Consider the following 18024-nt stretch of genomic DNA (forward strand, 5'->3'; position numbering starts at 1 on the left):
AAGGAACTTGGGACGTGAACCATAAAGATAATCACAGTTGCCTGTTGCGTACGAGAGTATGTTGTTAATAACAAACTACGTATGATTAGTGGAAATGCAAACTGGGAAAACGAAAGTCAAAAGTTGAAAACTAGTTAATCCCCGGTTTCAAGTAAGTTTGAGTTTGGTCTATTTCAGGAAAATGCTAAAATTATAAGCAAAATTTTCTTGAATTGTGGGGAAATTGGGTATAGAAGTGAAAACAAATTATTTGAAATACTTGTCAATTTTTAAGGTGTATATTTTATATAACGAAAAGGGAATCTTGTTAAAATCGATTTACTACTACTTTTTAATGTTAGGAAGTGGAAAGGTTCTTACTTACTATAGTATAATCACCTCCTTCATGGAAATTCCTATATTCGAGCATCGATTAGTCCATGAGTTCGGGGATCAGCTAAGCGTAGATCAGGCCCTAGAGAACTGAGGAAGGGGCTTTGTCCCTGAGGGTACACCCGTTCCTGACTATTGTGGACCGCTCCCTCGCAAACAATACACTGATCAAATCTCCATTGAGTACAAAAACAAAAAATCGACGAAATAACAGGGAATGAGGGAAAGTTGACTGCGTTTTGGTAGTGGACTACCGACTGTGAATTGGATCACTAGACAAATTGAGCTAAATAAACGCAAAGAAAAGCAATAAAGACAGAGGCGCCAGTTGCAATCTAAGTAGCAATCGTCGCTGCCCTGCCAAACCAGTGCAGCAGCAACATTAGACACATCGGGGAAAAAGTTAAGTGTGAAAATTCCTTCAATCGTGGTCGTAGAACCCGCCGAAAATGCCAGAACTACTCTCGGGAACCAAGGGTCGTGAGGAAACAGGGGAAATTTTTCACTTATGTGCTCCCATCGGCAAAAGCAACCTCGGCGATCTCGCCCCTATAAAGGCAATAAAATCGTACCTTGGTCCGCTTTGAGCAGATCATTAACAAACAAATTTTGCAGTGCAAAAACTGCGAACGGGTGGGTCATGTGGTACCGAACTACCACCTCCAAAATTGCTGCATGTGATGTGACAGCGCACACGGGCTTGATGAGTGTTCCAGAACGCCGGACAAAAGTCGGAAATGCGTAAACTGCGGGGCAAGTGACCACCCCGCCAACTACCTTAAGTATCCTAACTTTACCCAAGTTATAGCAAAAAAAAACGCCCAAAAGCGGATCTCTCCATTCCAAGTCAACTTTGCCCAATCCAACAGATTTTTGTGATTTCAACACCCTCCTTCACTCGGCCGTACTCTTCGCCGATGCAACCCAACTACTGCACCAATGGAGCTGGAAGGATCACTGCCAAATATAGGATTGAGGTATGATGAATAACATTATCATGCTACACCCAAAAATAACCTTCATTAATTCGTTTTGAGAATGAAGAGGGGTCCTAAGTCCGCATCAACTTAATGCAGGACCGGACCAATTGAGGAGCAACTTACTCCTTCAGCCATGGCCAGCTTTGGTCAGCAAGGCGGATTTGCGCTCAATATAATTCGTAGGCATGTCGTGTTTTACGAATTATATAAAGGAGCATTCAACATCTGCGAGCCGCTACGGTCACGCTGCTCCCAGGGCAGAGGTGAGGCAGCGTCTGACGATTTGCCTCTGTCCTGGTAAGAAACCGTAAAGCCGCCGTCACTTCACTTTTTTTAACCTTCATTAAGTTGCCTTTCTTAGATATATTAATCAAACGTTACAACGGTCCACTTTTTTTCCTATTTACAGGAAACCCATCAACACCCAACGGGCAATCCCGGCCACTTCCTTGCATAGTTACACTGAACTACCTTAAATAGAGTGGGAGTCCAAACATTGAATTAGCCTTCGCCAAGCCTCGACTCAGTTTCAGTCAGTTTCCTACAAAATTTAGTAAAATTCATACCCAAACGATTACAAGCTGTAATTGATGCAAAAGGGGGGACAATACAGAATATCAATTAGCTAATTAGTACATTAATTAATTTAATTTTTAGCTAAAATTTTCGTGAATTTAATTTTTTTCTTTTACAGGAATTTCTACCAAAATACTTTTGTTGAAATAATTTTACCACTCAATAAAATCGCTAAAGCGCGCAATCAGAAAACTTATTGTTTTTACGGTTATTCAGGATTCGTTCCTAACTTTCTTCATGATAACATAAAACAAGCCGAGAAACCGGAAGCTCGGCGCTTCAGGTATGAAAGGTTTTGTTTGCTTCTTCTGTGAGTATATTTCAGTGCATAACTATCCCATTTGTACGTAGCCCGTTATGCATATGCATTTAGCATGTCAGACTACTCACTTTAGTGTGATATTGATATTTAGTTGCAGTAAATTTACACGGTGAAGACAACTTTGAGCTACTGTAACTTTGTTACTAATAGTATGATTTTGATCAAACTTGGGATTAACATGCTCCATATTATATTCTATGCTACTACACTACTGCAAACTTTTATTACTCTGGGATAGACTTAAGGGGGGTTTTTACTCAATTTCCCCAAAGCTATGGTTATATACTATTATTAACTTAATTTGAGCAGACATCGATATGGAGAGTATTTTGAGGCCTGGACACCATATAGAGGCTGCTTCATGATGTTTTCAGATTTTCCGGTTGGGCAGTTTCTGAGAATGGGTCCTTTAAAAAAATCATCACCTTCCAACCCTCCAACTCCCCGCCTTTCTAACGAATCTCAAAACTTCGAAAAGTACTAATCGAGACCTTTCATTTGACACCCAACATGACTATATTCGGTGAAAAAAAATGTTACACCCCCCTTTTGCATGTATGAGGACCCTCCCCCCAAAATCTCAACGTAGTACGATATCACTCACTGCATTTTCCAACTTCTCACCAAACTTCGTGTCGATCGGAATAGCCGTTTCTGAGAAAAGTGCTTGTGACAGACAGACTGACGAACGGCTCAAATGGCAATAGGTAGGATCGATCAAGGGCAAAAGGAGTATGCCTATAGGAAAGCCCGCAAGAACCTCAAGTTTTAAGGATCTCTGTTCGGAAACAGACATAAACCCGTGGAATAGCGCCTATAAAATCATGACAGGACGATATGGAGGCCGATCATCTCCGCAGATCACATGCCCCAGCAAAAGGGGGGTACTGACACCTTCCAGCGCCTCCTGAATATGACGCCGATTTCACCAGTCACCAAGGACGAGCTGCAGTCGATAGGCGACATCAAAGCCCCGGGTATTGACGTCATATCGAACAAGGCCCTCAAACTTGCCGCCAAATGTAGGATATGTTCGCGGAGCTGACCGAAACCTGCAAGCCCAAGGGTATCTTTCCTGCACCATTGAAGCGGCAGAAGCTGGTGCTGCTGCCTAAGGCTTGCAAACCTCCAGGGGAACCATCATCCTTTGGACCCATATGTCTTCTAGGCACTATCGGGAAAATGTTGGAGCGCGTTATTTATAATAGATTACTCCCAGTCGTTGAGAGCCAAGGGCGCCTTTAAGATAGGCAGTATGTGTTCCGTAAAGCCAGATCAACCATTGATGCCATCAAAACGGTTACTGGATTGGCCGAAAATGCAATTCACGGAAGCGGTTGTACCAGCAAATATTGTGTGGTGGTTACCCTGGATGTGAGGAATGCATTCAGCTCGGCCAATTGGAACCTTATACGAATGTCTCTGGCGATCATTGGTGTTCCCACCTACTTCGCCGCTATCATCGATAGCTACTTGCAAGAGCGGAAACTCTGGTATAATACCGATGATGCACCCAAAAAGTACATTGTCTCCGCGGGTGTCCAACAGGGCTCTGTACTGGGTCCACTACTGTGGAAAATCATTTATAATGATGTACTTAGCCTTTCCCGTTCGTCACTTCCAAGCCGACCGTCAAATACTTGGGGGTGATGATAGACGGAAAACTCAATTTTAAGCAGCATATAGAGCATACTTGCGAAAAAGCATCCACCACGAGTATGGCTCTGGCAAGAATGATGCCGAACGTAGGAGAACCGCGGCATACTTGCAGGCTACTTATAGCCAGGGTGGTGAGTTCATCATGCTGTATGCAGTCCCAGTTTGGGGAAAAGCACTGCATGTTTTAGGCAATGCACATGAACTGAGTATGATTTACAGAAGAACAGCCAGGGGCGTCTCAGATGATGCAGCGTTCGTTATCTCGGTAATGATACCGATTGACACTGTGGCAACCGAAATGATAAACATTTATAACACCAGGCCCATCTCTCCCTTATCGCATGTGAAAAAAGGCGAAAGGGAGAGCTCCGTAAGCAGGTTGATCCCTTCCATCGGGGAGTCGCTAGAGAGAAAGTATGAGGAAATCAATTATCATCTCACCCAGTTTCTCACCGACCATTGAGAATACCGTCAATACTTGTACAGGCTTAAATTGGACACCTCACCTAATTGTCCAAACTACGACGGGGTCCCAGACAACCCAGCGCGCGTATTCTTCCAACGTCCCAGGTTCGCGGAAGAAAGGAGGAACCTAGAGGAAACTCTAGGTAAAGTGCTATCCCCGAAACATTTTGTCCGGAGAATGGTAGCTTACCAGGAGGACTGAGATCAATTTTCCTGATCGTAGTAATCCAGGATAAACTACGAAAAGCAGAAGAAGTGAAGAAGGCGCGATTACGAACCACGCGGGTATACGGAAGGAGACCTAGCTAAAGTAAGTGAACTCCGCCCCATGATGTAATACCTAAAGGTGGTACCACGGGATAGGGGAGGAGTGGGTGGTTTTGCAAACAAAACCTTAAAAACCAGTTTTAAAAATATAACGGTCATGTGAAAAAATCAGTTGTAAAGTTAAAATTTATGGAATGTTAAAATAATCATGCACACCTACATATATAGATGGATTGATGTTATTGTCATGCCATGCAAAAATAACAGTCACTTTCGTGATTTGAGGACCTCTCCAGAGTGTTAGCGATCCAGATTGGAGACACCATTTTTCTCCTGAATCCCAGTGTATTAAAGTAAGTCTACAGCAAAAAAGCATATGGGCCCTACTTTGTATCTTAGTTATTCACCGAGAATCCGAAATATATAATACAAATATGCTGTTTTGAGACATTTCAATATCGGTCTTCCTTGTTTTTGCAAATACAATGATGACAAAAACGTACGTTTATAACAGAAATATTCAGAATCTAATTTATACACTCGATGTCTCATTTTATCGAAAATAAAACCGCTTTAGTTCACAAAAGCCCAAGAAAACGGGACGCACAACCCAATCTGTCGATACAGATAGATGAAAGTGTGATCGATTTTTTGAATCACCGCTTTTCATTAGTAAGAATTAGTATAATAAGAAAACAGGTATTCAACCTAAACTACAAAAAAAGTTAAAATTAGTAAACCTATGCTGCCATTCTTTCGAAGGTGAAAAAAAAAAAGTTTTAAATTGTCTTAGTAAAGTCTCTTCATTCCACGACGTTTATCTTAAGACTAACTCAAATATTATATATTACAAAGTATAATTGCAGTGTTGCGTAAAAGTGCAAGGTCGCATAAGATTATTTCTGGATCTTAAAGAATTTGCACCCTTTGGTCACGTTGCCTGTACAGATGCTAATATTCTGTGCGGAATGTGGAGTTTTTGATGATTCTGCACTCTCAAGGGGCCATATTCATTTTGATTTTAATTTGCTAGTTTTATACACTGGCGACCAAAAAACGAACAATGGAAATTATTTTCCATTTGTGAACTGTTAGTCCTTTTTTCCTTATTTATTCACACAAATTTCATAATCTGGAAAGAGGGACGGCCCAATAGGTTGCGGTGGGCGATCCAGCGCGAAAGTCTATAAGGGCATCAGTTATGGTAGAAAAAGAAGACGATGCAGACCCTGCCTGAGATGGAGCGATGGCGTAGGCCAGGAAGCTAGGCAGCTTTTAGGGATATGTAATTTGTGGCCCTCGGCGCAAAATTGGGGTGTCTGAAGTTTCTTATTAATTGTTGCGCCATTGATGATGATGATGTAGCAAGACTGAGCTATTAACTTGAGATAGCAGCACTCTACTTACATATTTGAGTCCACCAATATTTGGCGGTATTAGCGAGTGTTGCCTTTTTTCTATAATATTTACTCTTATAGCCTGGATCGAATCGCTAGGTTGTCTATTTCCTTTTGGGAACAAAACCAAACTCTGCTATTTACGTTTCTTAGGGAACATCCCTCCATCGAGGCACTTTTGCATTGCTTGTATAAACATGTCTGGTCACACGCGCGTGGTAGCTTTCATTGCTTTATTGGGAATACCATCAGGTCCCGGTGGTTTCTTGCTCTTTATTTTTTGCATAGCTTAAGGAATTCATCTTCAGTAATACGCGGTATGATTACTTCGATGGCTGTATTCGATATTTGCGCCACCAGTGTCTTCACTATCGATGCCAGCAGTGCCGGACCAGTTACTTACCATGATTTCTTCCCCAGAGCAGCATCGCACGCGTTGATAATAAACTAAATTAGTTATTTGGCCAACTTTTCTGTTGATCCTGGATTCCGCCTGATGATTACTCTGATTGAATTGACATATTATCTCGTATTTTGTATGGTTTTCTGATTGTGCCAGGAGATCTCGAGCCGCCTCGCAGTGATTGAGGTTTATCTGGATTACCTTCATGTTGGTTTCGTAGTATACCAGACCATCCTGAATACCAGACATTTATTACTCCCAGCTATGTGCCTAGGGTCTTTTGTGTGGTCTTTTCTACAGAACATATATGAAAGTGTTTTATCGCACTCCTTCTTTATATGGCCTCCACCTCCAAATCTCCTGCATAGCTTGAAATGATTTTCTTCATTTTGTAATCCATGTAATCCTCGCTTGTTTCCAGATACGACAGATAACCCAGCCTGTTTTTATTTTTCCTGCTTTGGAAAGCTTCTTTGCGCTTTTTGAAGGAACGGGAAGTGCCGCAGTTTGTGTGTCGCCGTATGCCTTTCGCAAAGATACCATTTCTAAGGTCATTGCTTCCTCGAATACGAAATTAGAGTGAATCGCCCCGACTATGTCCTCCTTGGCAGTAAATTTATCGATAGTAATAGGATAGGTTGAGGTTCTAACCTCTGCTTGTATGCCCAAGGCTTCTTCAATGGTCCTTCTGAACACAGGTGAGTTTTGTCCTGTTTCGCTAAGTTTAAGCTACTTTTGTGCTTTAAGTCCTAATTTTGGACACCATATTGCCCATTTCCTCCATTTTGGAGGCAATTTGATACTGTATAGCATATCCGCATATGACATTTCCCCCGTTTTCTCAATCAAAATAGCGCCGGGCCTCGGCTTTCCGAGTTCTTTGCTCTTCTACGCCATCCGCTTCTTGGTAACTTTTGTCCAAACTTCTTCTCTGTCGTCCACCCATTTCTGGTTTGTAACATTGGCATTTTCCATTCGTGGCTTCTTGGTTTCTTTCCCTCAGGGTCGGATCAGTTCTAATCAGAAATGTCCATCTGAACTTACACCTCCAACCTAATAGTGACGAAACATTGAGCGCTTGAAAGTCATTTCGGTAAGATTTCACTTTACGTAGTCAGGTAACAGGATGCTCCAACCGTCAGCATGTTTACTTCCACCAAACTTCCTATAGAGGAATTTGGAAGCATCATTCATTCAGTGATTCCATTAAGATCCATTACCATTAATCCATGAATCTTTAAGGAAGCTCTGCCTTTAGTTCTGTCTCGTTAGCTGCCTACCGGTTACCACGTGGAATTGAGACTAGAATTTACGGTAATTTGAACATTTTGCTGGACTACCTTTCTTTTTGCATATTCGTACTTTAGTAGGTTCTTGAATCACCCGATGAAAAATTCACTGAACCACAGTGCTGGGTTCCAGCTCTTCGCTTCCACAGCTCAGATGATTCATTCGTTTTACTGCTTCCTTGACTTCAGTGGCACTGGCAGTTAAGTCCTTGAGGATTTTACGTGAGCACCTTTCTGGAAGACTTAATCCCACAGTGTTCTTAGGACACGGATTGATTTTGTGACCACAATCAAAGCCCCGCTGAGACAAGCAACAACGGTACCAGTCTATACCAAGTTCATGGCTTAGCATTCATACTGGTGGATGCAAGACCTACCTAAATCTCTACCGAACTAAGGAGTACGAAGGCCCGAAGGTCTGTTCTCGCTTGAGCATCACCAACAGGCCCCATGAAGCTCCCACAAGGGGGCCAACCGCAAACAACCAAGCTGTACTCATATACGACAGGAATTCTCCCGAAGTATATGAGTCCAGGGGCTACCCGGTTCCCATGGTACCAGTATACCCCTGGTAAGGTTTCGTGACCGAAGCCACTTCAGATGAGTCCCCGTGCAGACTCGGGTCTGATCGCCCTGATTAAGCCTTGGAGCATTCGCCTACTGCATCACGGCCGGCAAGCCAATGCGATACAGCGTTTCCCGGTGCCACCACGTGGAGGTTCTCCTCGGCCACTTAGTTTTGGTTCAGCCGGCAGGGTTGCCGCCCCGCCTTCCTCCCCGCCACCTCAGAGCACCAAATGGCACTGGCAGATGGAACTGCTCCAAAGGTCGGCAATGATTGTGGAAGGGGAGGATGAACAAATTCTTCAGTTGAAAGCTGCTCGAGATTTTCTCGCCATCTATCCATCGCGACTCGACGGCCAGTAAGCAAAATACTGTTCTTGTCATCAACGCAACAGAAGCGTTCGATATAATATTGTGTTGGTGTCAGCTTTTGGCAAGTCGATACAGATCGCCATCCAGAGTGTCCAGATTATCAAAGAGATCTTCGTAATTGACCGGCCGGGTGACAGCTATAAATTTGTCAATTGGCGAACCTTTTATCGGTGGTAGAAGCGTTTCTTTCCACACATCTTCATTTCAATATTGTCATTCCAAAGCCAAGTATCTCAGTTGATGGCTTGGTGACCTCAAGGGTTGCAGAGGCCACTTTGTGGAACATGTTTTTAATTTGGTTCCACGATTCTTATTATACATTTTCATAATGGTTGATAATCCCGTAAGTGAGATCATTTATTCTTTCTTCGCACGAAGCCGTCACTATTTAATGCGCGGCGGGCCAAATTCAATCAATATTTTACTATTCCCGCTATAAAATGTAGGAATATGAGACAATCCTTTGATGAACCATGTATTCATAAGTACAAGGTCGTGGGTGTCCACAAAATCGATTATACGCTCACCACCCTCTTTGCGTGCTCCAAACCCCTTTCTCCCATGGCATCTGTTACCGTCTGTCTCTTCACCCACCTGACTATTAAGGTCATCAGTAAAAATGGCGTCACGGGAACTCCCTGAGATGGCAATGGGAACACCGTATTAAGTGGCTTAGCTACCAAAATAGAGAAGTGTCGCAGCTTTAAACACCAGATCATCCATCTTCTTCTTTGTAGAGCGCTCTTGCGAGTTCCTCGATGTTTCCAGTCGGTGTGGCAATATTTAGCGTGCAAACACGTATCTGTTTCGCTAACTTACTTACATCTTGACGCCGTCCATGCGCCAAGAACCCTTGCCCATTTCTCGGCAGGACCGGAGCCCGTCCTGCCGCGCCGACTGGACGCCCTAGTATTTTTCGAGGCTTGTTACTCGATCCAATCATGTTGTTTTTAGCGACATTGGATGCATTTTCTTGGTCGACCAGTCGCGGAATCTATCACCAAGAGAGGTCAGGTAGGATCTAGCATAGTGGAATAAATCCAACTATACTTTATTTATCTCATTTTGTTTTTGGTTTACTGAGGATAGTACAAAGTAAGTTGCCCCGAACCCTTCTCCTTTACCTGAAGCAACATTTTATTATAATAACTTAACAAAACCAAAATTTATCATGAAGGTAATATTGCTGGTGTAAATATTCTCCAAGAATGGGGAGAACTGGAAACGTTAGTATTATACACAGAATTCGCCAACCATGCGAAAATTGTCTTTGAATAAAAGCCATGGAAACCATGAAATCATAATAGAGCATAATAGGTACTATACATATATTATCTACACCCATCTCCACACCCTCCTAGTATCATAATAGCAAACTAATGATCCCATAGGTGCCTCAGAAGGCATCAATAAACCCCCTTAAAGAAGACAATAATAGCAATGAACGTTTGCTGCAATAAAAGTAGGAAATTACAACAATTTACTTATGGGCGGAAGACCAAAAGTAGACCGGAACAGCTTTGTGTGTTCTCATATAGCAAGCACAGTGGACTATGCACATATAGTGGAGTTTCGTGCATTTTATCTTGATTGATAGTTTGATAGCTTTGTTTGTTTGGCGCTGATAGTTTATTCAACCAAAATTTCTGAAGGAATTAAATCACTTTCACAAAGCTGAACTTTGGTGCTTCGTTTGCTCGTTTCAAAAAGTAGCTAATTTTGCGCATCTTCGCATTGTATTTCCGTAAGCGTATAGACACAAGCATACATGAATGTGGGTCAGTGGCAAATAGCCAAGTTGTATCTAATTAAGCGATTTTATTGCATGTTTAATTGTCGTTTCCCCAAAGAAAGCCATTTGCGCAAAGAAATCACCACAGTGTTATGTTGCTGATTGTGCACTCGGGTACCGTCATATGGAGTCACTCCGCCGCCGAGGTAAAAAGCGCCTTTGGTGGCAGTTTCACTTCTTTGTCGGCTCTTAAGTGCTTTATATGCTGCTCGTGCTTCATATGCATTGTACTTATCCGACATAACAAAGTATGGCACTTTTCTTGGCGAAAGAAGCTCGGCCACATTGGCTCATTTGGGGGGACAGACCCATATTGTTAGCCTCAGTACGACTTAGCGTGGTACGCGCTAAGCAGTCATGCATCATTTCGTGATGCTAGAAATCAGGTCAGGTGATACTGGAGATCTGCAAAGAGTACAATGAGACCATCTCTCGATTGTAGTTGTTTGAAGTCGACGATAATTTTGGAAATCATGCGGAACAGCACTTATGTTGCGCGGCTGTTAGTCATCAGCATAAGATAGAGGCTCTCGGAAAGAGTCATGTTTTGGTAGTATGCGGAGAAAGATTGACGATTGAATTGCTGAAATTCTTAGTGTCAACTTCAGCGATTCAAAATTAATTTAAATCAACTTAGAAATCAATAAAACATCATCCTTTCTCCGATCTTTAAGAGACTCAATCACACACAATTCACGAACGACTTAAGACTACCACAGTAATCAGAAAAGATCATGATCCGCGAAAACATGCCGAGCAAAATTGAATGAGCCATGATGAACGGTTCGCAGACTCATCAGTAAACAACTGGAGCCTCGAGAACCGATGACTTTCTTCGCAATCGAATTGTTTGATTTTCACTTAAATATTCAACCGCAGTCTCTTGAAAACGAAAGTAGTTGCTCGTGAATGGAATCCAACACGACCATGCAACGCTCCAGCTATTATTGAATTTCTGCATAAAAAATTTAATTCGACTAGATTTTCACGATTGATTTTAAATGTAAACTAATGAAGTGTGGCTTCTCATTATCCTCACTTCACTTCTTGGATCTGTCTGCGGTGGGACAACGTTCATTAATCGCCTCGAACTTGCATTGTATTAAACGAACTTTCGCATTTTAGATATGAATTGAGCTTCAAGAACGAAAGATTGTTGGTCATTAACGCTGATGCTGGAAGGCTAGACCGTAATATGGATAATCTCAACTGACTAGTTATTTATAACTAATTCGAAGCGAAAAAGTTAACAGTTAAGACTAGTCTAGTCTAGTCTATCTAGTCTGTCGCAAAGATTGGGTATAAAAAAAGGTTGGCAGCTTAGACTTTCAAAAATGCTTACACTTCAATTATGTCTTAATTACTTATTCAATTCCCCTTGGACACTACCTTGTCGTAGTATGATAACCTGTACTAGTTTACTACTACATACACTGAGGGTCGCCAAAGCCACGAAGATGGAAGCAAAAGCAAAAGATTTTAACTCTTCATGTGGTAAGGGGCGGTCAAAGGGTAGTATAGGCCCCAGGGCAACACGTGGATTGGTACCCACTATGAAGCATAAAACCTGGGAAACGCCTGCTGAACCAACACCAACAGCTCTACTATCAAATCCTATCTCCACTTCCAATATAAGGCTGATGTAACAGCTTTGCAAAAGATGCGATGGACAGGGAGAAGAGCCACTACACCATATATTATAGTGGCCATCCAGTAAACCATGTCCTCGGAGTAGGTTTCTTAGTCAGCCAAGAAAATGAAACCTGCTGTTATCGGTTTTGAAAACGGCTATGCACTCTACGTTTGCGAGGCAAATTTAGAAATATAAGCTTCATTAACGTTCACGCCCCTACAGAGGAGGCTGCAGAGTCGGAGAGTGATATCTTCTACAAGACAGTTGAGCAGACCCTCGAAGCCTATCCCAAGTATGATATCAAAATCATACTTGGGGATTTTAACAGCCAAGTAGGGAAGGAGCCCGTATTCAGGCGATACGTTGGCTCCCATAGCTTACACGAAAAAACAAATGATAACGGACTGCGGGTTATTCAGTTAGCATTATCACACGAAATGGTTGTTGGAAGTACCTGGTTTGCGCGAAAAGCGGTCCACAAATATACGTGGGCCTCTCCAGACGAGACCACTTTCAGCCAAATTGACCACGTGCTGATCGAATTCTGCCACCTCTCAGTCTTGATGAATGTCAGAACATATAGGGGGATCAATATAGACTCGGATCACTATCTCGTAGGCATGGTGCTTCGAGCTCGAGTAACGACACCACCTAGAGTCCCCTCTGACAATCAGGTGAGAGTTATGGGGGTCATCCCGTGTGTCGGATTCGCGGAATCGAATTTTTTTTTTTCGGCATCAGTTATATCTACATATAGTGTAGAATATATGGGCAAAGTGATTTTTTGATATTCGAAGTCGTTCAGAAATTACAGTGTTAAACACGTGATAAGTAAAATGTCAGATTTATGTCGATCGCCGTCATAAAGCTCACATTTATCGATCCGAATGACGTTCGAATGACTTCGCTTAAAGGACAAATATTGAAGCCAAGGCTGTACATGTGTTTCTTCAAGATACCTCAGGTTTATGGATTAGGTATAGCAGATTACTGGTCAGTTAAGTTTTTATGACTAAAAATCGCATTCTACTTTTTAAATGCGTTTTTCTCGAAACTGTATGTTGAAAATCGGCTGCCACCATAGCCCAAAATCTATCCAACGAAATTCTTTAAAATTTTCACCACTTATTCAGAACATGTTTCTACGGTCCGCATACTAAGATAATTGTGATTGATTCAGTAGTTTTTTTTTTATTCATTGAAGAAGCCGTAAGGAAACACCCAAAATTCATGAAAAAAAGTTTAACACGACACCAAAAATTTAGCTTTTAATATTTTTTAATAATCATAGTTTGCGGACTGTAGTTAAGTCTGTACGTTAAAATGCCGTTTACTGTTTTTCTTTAAGATGATCGCAGCGCCCTCTAGCGTGGCAGCAGAAAAACACCTTTTTTGGAGATGGGTGCATAAATTGCCCTGTATTTCAATAACCAACTATGCGATCGGGGTGGAAAAATTATTATGAACACTCAAGATATAATGAAAATATATGAAAATGAAAATATATAAAAAATTCGTATTTGTATCTTTATGCAGTTCTTCACAAAAAATTTCTAAAAAAAAAGCCAAAAAAAACGGCCTTCACACGGGATGACCCCCTTAACACTGAACCCATCCACAACACTGCCCTTCGCAGCAGCTATAAGAGGGAAATGGATGCCGAAATAACCACAGTCAACAGAGATCCAGGAGATGAAGCATCAATAAATGATCTTCACACTCACCTGAAGAACGTTATCATAAAAACGGCCACAAAGATACTTGGACCGAGGCGCAAAAAGAGTCGGACCGGCTGGTTTGATGATGAATGTAAGCTAGCAATGGAACAGAAGAAGACCGCATACGAGTAATGTTGTATTCTCAAAGGAGCCGAGAACGCGCGCAGACTTATCCCGAACTCCGGCCAGCGGAGAAGTGACTTCACAGGCGGAAAAAGGAAACCTGGGAGAACCAACAGGTCTGTGAACTAGAAAAGTACAGGGAGCAACCGCACCAGACGCAGAAGTTTTACCAACAAGTCAGCAGGATGAAACCTTACAAATCTCGATGCTCATCCTGCCGAGACAAAGAGGAAAATCTGACTTCCGACAGAATGGGCATATTGGACCGATGGGTTGTGTACTTTGATAAGCTACTGAACAGCCAGAATACCGACGAGTTGAAGGTCCCGTCAACTGAAGACGACGGATAAATAATGCCACCACCAAGTATAGAAGGAACAGTCCGTCTAATTCATCGGCTTAAAAATCATAAGTCGCCAGGAGCTGATGGAATTACAGCCGAATTGGTTAAATATCGAGGCGGCCAGTTACACCAAGTGGTTCATCAACTTGTGCTCAAGATGTGGGACAGCGAATCAATGCCTGACGATTGGCAAAGAGGCATTATCTGTCTCATACATAAAAAGGGAGATCTCACGCAATGCAGCAATTATAAAGGTATCACGTCGCGGAGTACCATCTATTAGATATTCTCCGCTATCTTGCTAGGCCGAACAGCCCCGTACGCCCAGAATGATACGCTGACGATATTGACATCATGGGAAGAACGACCTGAGGCGTACAAACTGCCTTCATCCAGATCAAGCAGGCCCCTTTTGGCGCCACATCTTGGGCTGCACATCAAAGTATATGGTGGCAACGTCAGCATCAAAAACCAACCAACCAACGATATCAATCCACACTGGTCAAACGGGAAGAATAAAGATAGGAGAATACAACTTTGAGACCATTGTTAATTTCTCCTATCTACGGTCGAAAATCACAACCGATAACAACTATGACGATGAAATCCGCCCACGGTTGTTGGCAGTCAACAGAGCCTATTTTAACTTACAAACACTGTTTCGCTCGCAATGCCTCACTATAGGGTCAAAGCTTTTACTATACACAACTATGATCTTGCCAATCCTCATGTATTCCTCGAAGACTTGGGTTCTTAGCAAGAAAAATTGCGAACTCTTGGCCGCGTTCGAAGAAGAAGAAGAATTTTTGGCCCCCTACATGAAAATGGACGATTCCGTATCCTACATAACGACGAAATCTATGAGCGATACCATGTTTTATCCGGTTGTGGATAAAATCCGGTTCAATAGGTTACGGTGGGCGGATCATTTAATCCGTATGGATGGGGATGATCCAGCCCGGCAATTCTATAAGAGCAATATCTATGGTAGAAAAAGACGACGAGGCAGACCCTGCCTGAGATGGAGCGATGGCGTAGATCAGGACGCCAGACAGCTTTTGGGGATATCGAATTGGTGGACCTCGGCACAAAACCGGGATGTGTGGAGTTCCTTATTAAGGCAGGCCTAGACCGGGGAACCGGTTGTTGCGCCGTTGATGATGAAGATGTGATAAAGAGTCAGAGACTTCGAATCCACTCGCGACTTTGAGCAATCAAGTCTCCGTCGAGTCACGGATTTTAGAGGCCTCATTCAGATTCATGTAACCCTTCCCCCGGGGAAATCACGAAGACACGCTCTCCACTTCAGTGGGAAGCCTGCACTCAGTGTCTACGGCGTGCTCAGCTAGAAAAGAGAATATGCTAACTCCCATAATGAGAGGAACTGGAAACCTATGATGCCTATCAAAATCTGATGGTGTGAACACAATTGGTCTAATGCCGCCATCTGGGAACGGATCTATGCAGCCCGGACACCGCCGACGACAGCGGAAGGTACTGCGAAAGAAGGTGAAGTGAATAAGAACCTGGGTATTGCCGTACCACTAAGTGGCAATATCCAAAGAAATCGGACTCAAGAAAATGAAACTTCCGACAGAAGGTGAGGATAATCTCATAATCCTCGTGAGACACATTAAATTTTCACATTAAATTACACCTATGAAGCCTCCTCCTATCTACTGGCAGCATGGCCGGCAAATTGCAGTATTTCTGGTGTCAGAGCCATATATTCGATTTAACAAAATCTATGGTATTGAATCAGTAAAGAGGACTAGGATTATCTTCAATGAGGTATTGTAGAGACTGTGAAACCTGTACCCTGATGTCAATTGTTGGAGCCATACCAAGACAATTCCGTTTCGAGGACCTAGTTGCGGGATCTGGTACTGCATGCAGAATCAAGTGGCCTAGAACTCTCAATAGGCTGTGTTGCGAACACTCAACATATTTGTTGGGGCAGTAGCAAGTGCAATCCTAGAGGAGCAAAATCAATTTGATTTTATCACTTCAACTGATCTCATAACAAGAAGAAGTGAAGTAATCGACCTAACAGTCTGCACTTCTAAGTTGTTAAAGTTGATTAGAAATTGGCGCGTGTTAGACAGAATCTCACTCTCAGATCACCGTTACTTAGAATTCAGTCTGACTATTACAGGCGAACAGTGTGTAATACAAAGACAACATAGCAACAAAGTGGAACTAACTATGCGACTGAGAATTCCTTTGACTATAGAAGATCAGCTGGGAACTCTGAATCGCACACTTTTAAAACGCCTTGAAGAGTCTTATCCTATTTCCCGGGATAAAAGGTATAAAACGGTTCGCCGGTGAAGCCTAGAACTGCAAAAACCGAGCGAAATCGACCAGAAAACTTCTGAATCGTGTTTGTAAAAGCAAAAAGTCGCGAAGCCGGAAACTGAACGCTTCAGCTATCAAACGTTTTGTGTATTTTGTTTATAAAGACATTTGAGATTACATTAGTACCCAGCACCTTCGCGTGATATTGACATTCAAAGTCTTGAATTTGCAAAGAAGCGACAAATTTGACCTATTATAACCTTGTTAGTGATCGTGCAATTTCCGGCAAACTTGGGACGATCATGCTCCCTATTATAGCCTACATTGCTGCATTGCATTCAGTTAATTACTAAAAATTGTAGTAATATACAATTATTAACTTTATTTAAACCGATATCGAAATGGAGGGTATTTCGGAGCCTAGGCGCCATATATTGGCAGCCTCTTGATTTTTTTCAGATTTTTTAGTTGGGTTGTTTCTGAGAATGGATCCGTGAAAGAAATGGTTACTTACGACCCCTGCACTCCCCACCTTTTCATCAAATGTCAAAACTAAGGCCGGTTTCGGAAAGTACTAACATTTCGTTTGATTGTTTTAGACAAAACCTTAATAAAAATGAAGACTGATTAAACTCCTTGAACTCACAGCGTAAATATAAGAGGCGCGTACAACGTTCGAAGTGAAACTCCTTTAGAACATATTATAAAACAAAAGTGAGACTGTGGCTCTTGGGTCTTGAAAGAGATGAATCGGCCAAGTTATATTCTGTTAAAAACCCGAATAGAACCTTCACAGACTTTACAGACTCTATTAGGAGTACACCATTCGCGTATACTGATAACTGAAGTACAGTACTGTACGGTGGTTACCAATGAAAAAGCCGGAGCTGCTATAATGTCCTTTGCACACTTCACACTAGAGAGACTGATTCTACATCGCAGCCCTGTGACAGTGCTTATATCGCACCCACTATATGCAAACCGACATGCCTATCAGCGTGGAAATTCTTATGGATATGCTCTTCATAATTTGGTTTCAAAGATAGAGGAAGAAACCTGCAACGCGAGTACGCGATTGGTTTTTGTGGATATTATACACGCCTAAGCTTATGTAGATGACGTTGGTGTGCTAGCCGCTGGTCGGGATCTCGAAATGATGAATGGAAATACACTATGTGCCGTTGATTTGATTGACCATTGGTGCCTCATGCCTGGACTTTCAATAAATCCAAATAAAACCATGCTGATATTATTTACAAAAAGGGGGAAGCTGAGTAGAATGTGCCTCCCAGAGGTTAGAGGTACAACCCTTCAAACAAGTAAAATATCTGGGAGTCATTTTAGATAAAAAGCTAAACTCTCATAGCTTATGGGCTGTGCAGGCAGACCTTTGCCTCGACATGCGACTTAGGCCTCATTCTGGAGCAAGGGTCTACCTTTCGGATAAAAAC

The sequence above is a fragment of the Hermetia illucens genome, chromosome 5 (genome assembly GCF_905115235.1).
Source record: "Hermetia illucens chromosome 5, iHerIll2.2.curated.20191125, whole genome shotgun sequence".
Lineage (NCBI taxonomy): Eukaryota > Metazoa > Arthropoda > Insecta > Diptera > Stratiomyidae > Hermetia > Hermetia illucens.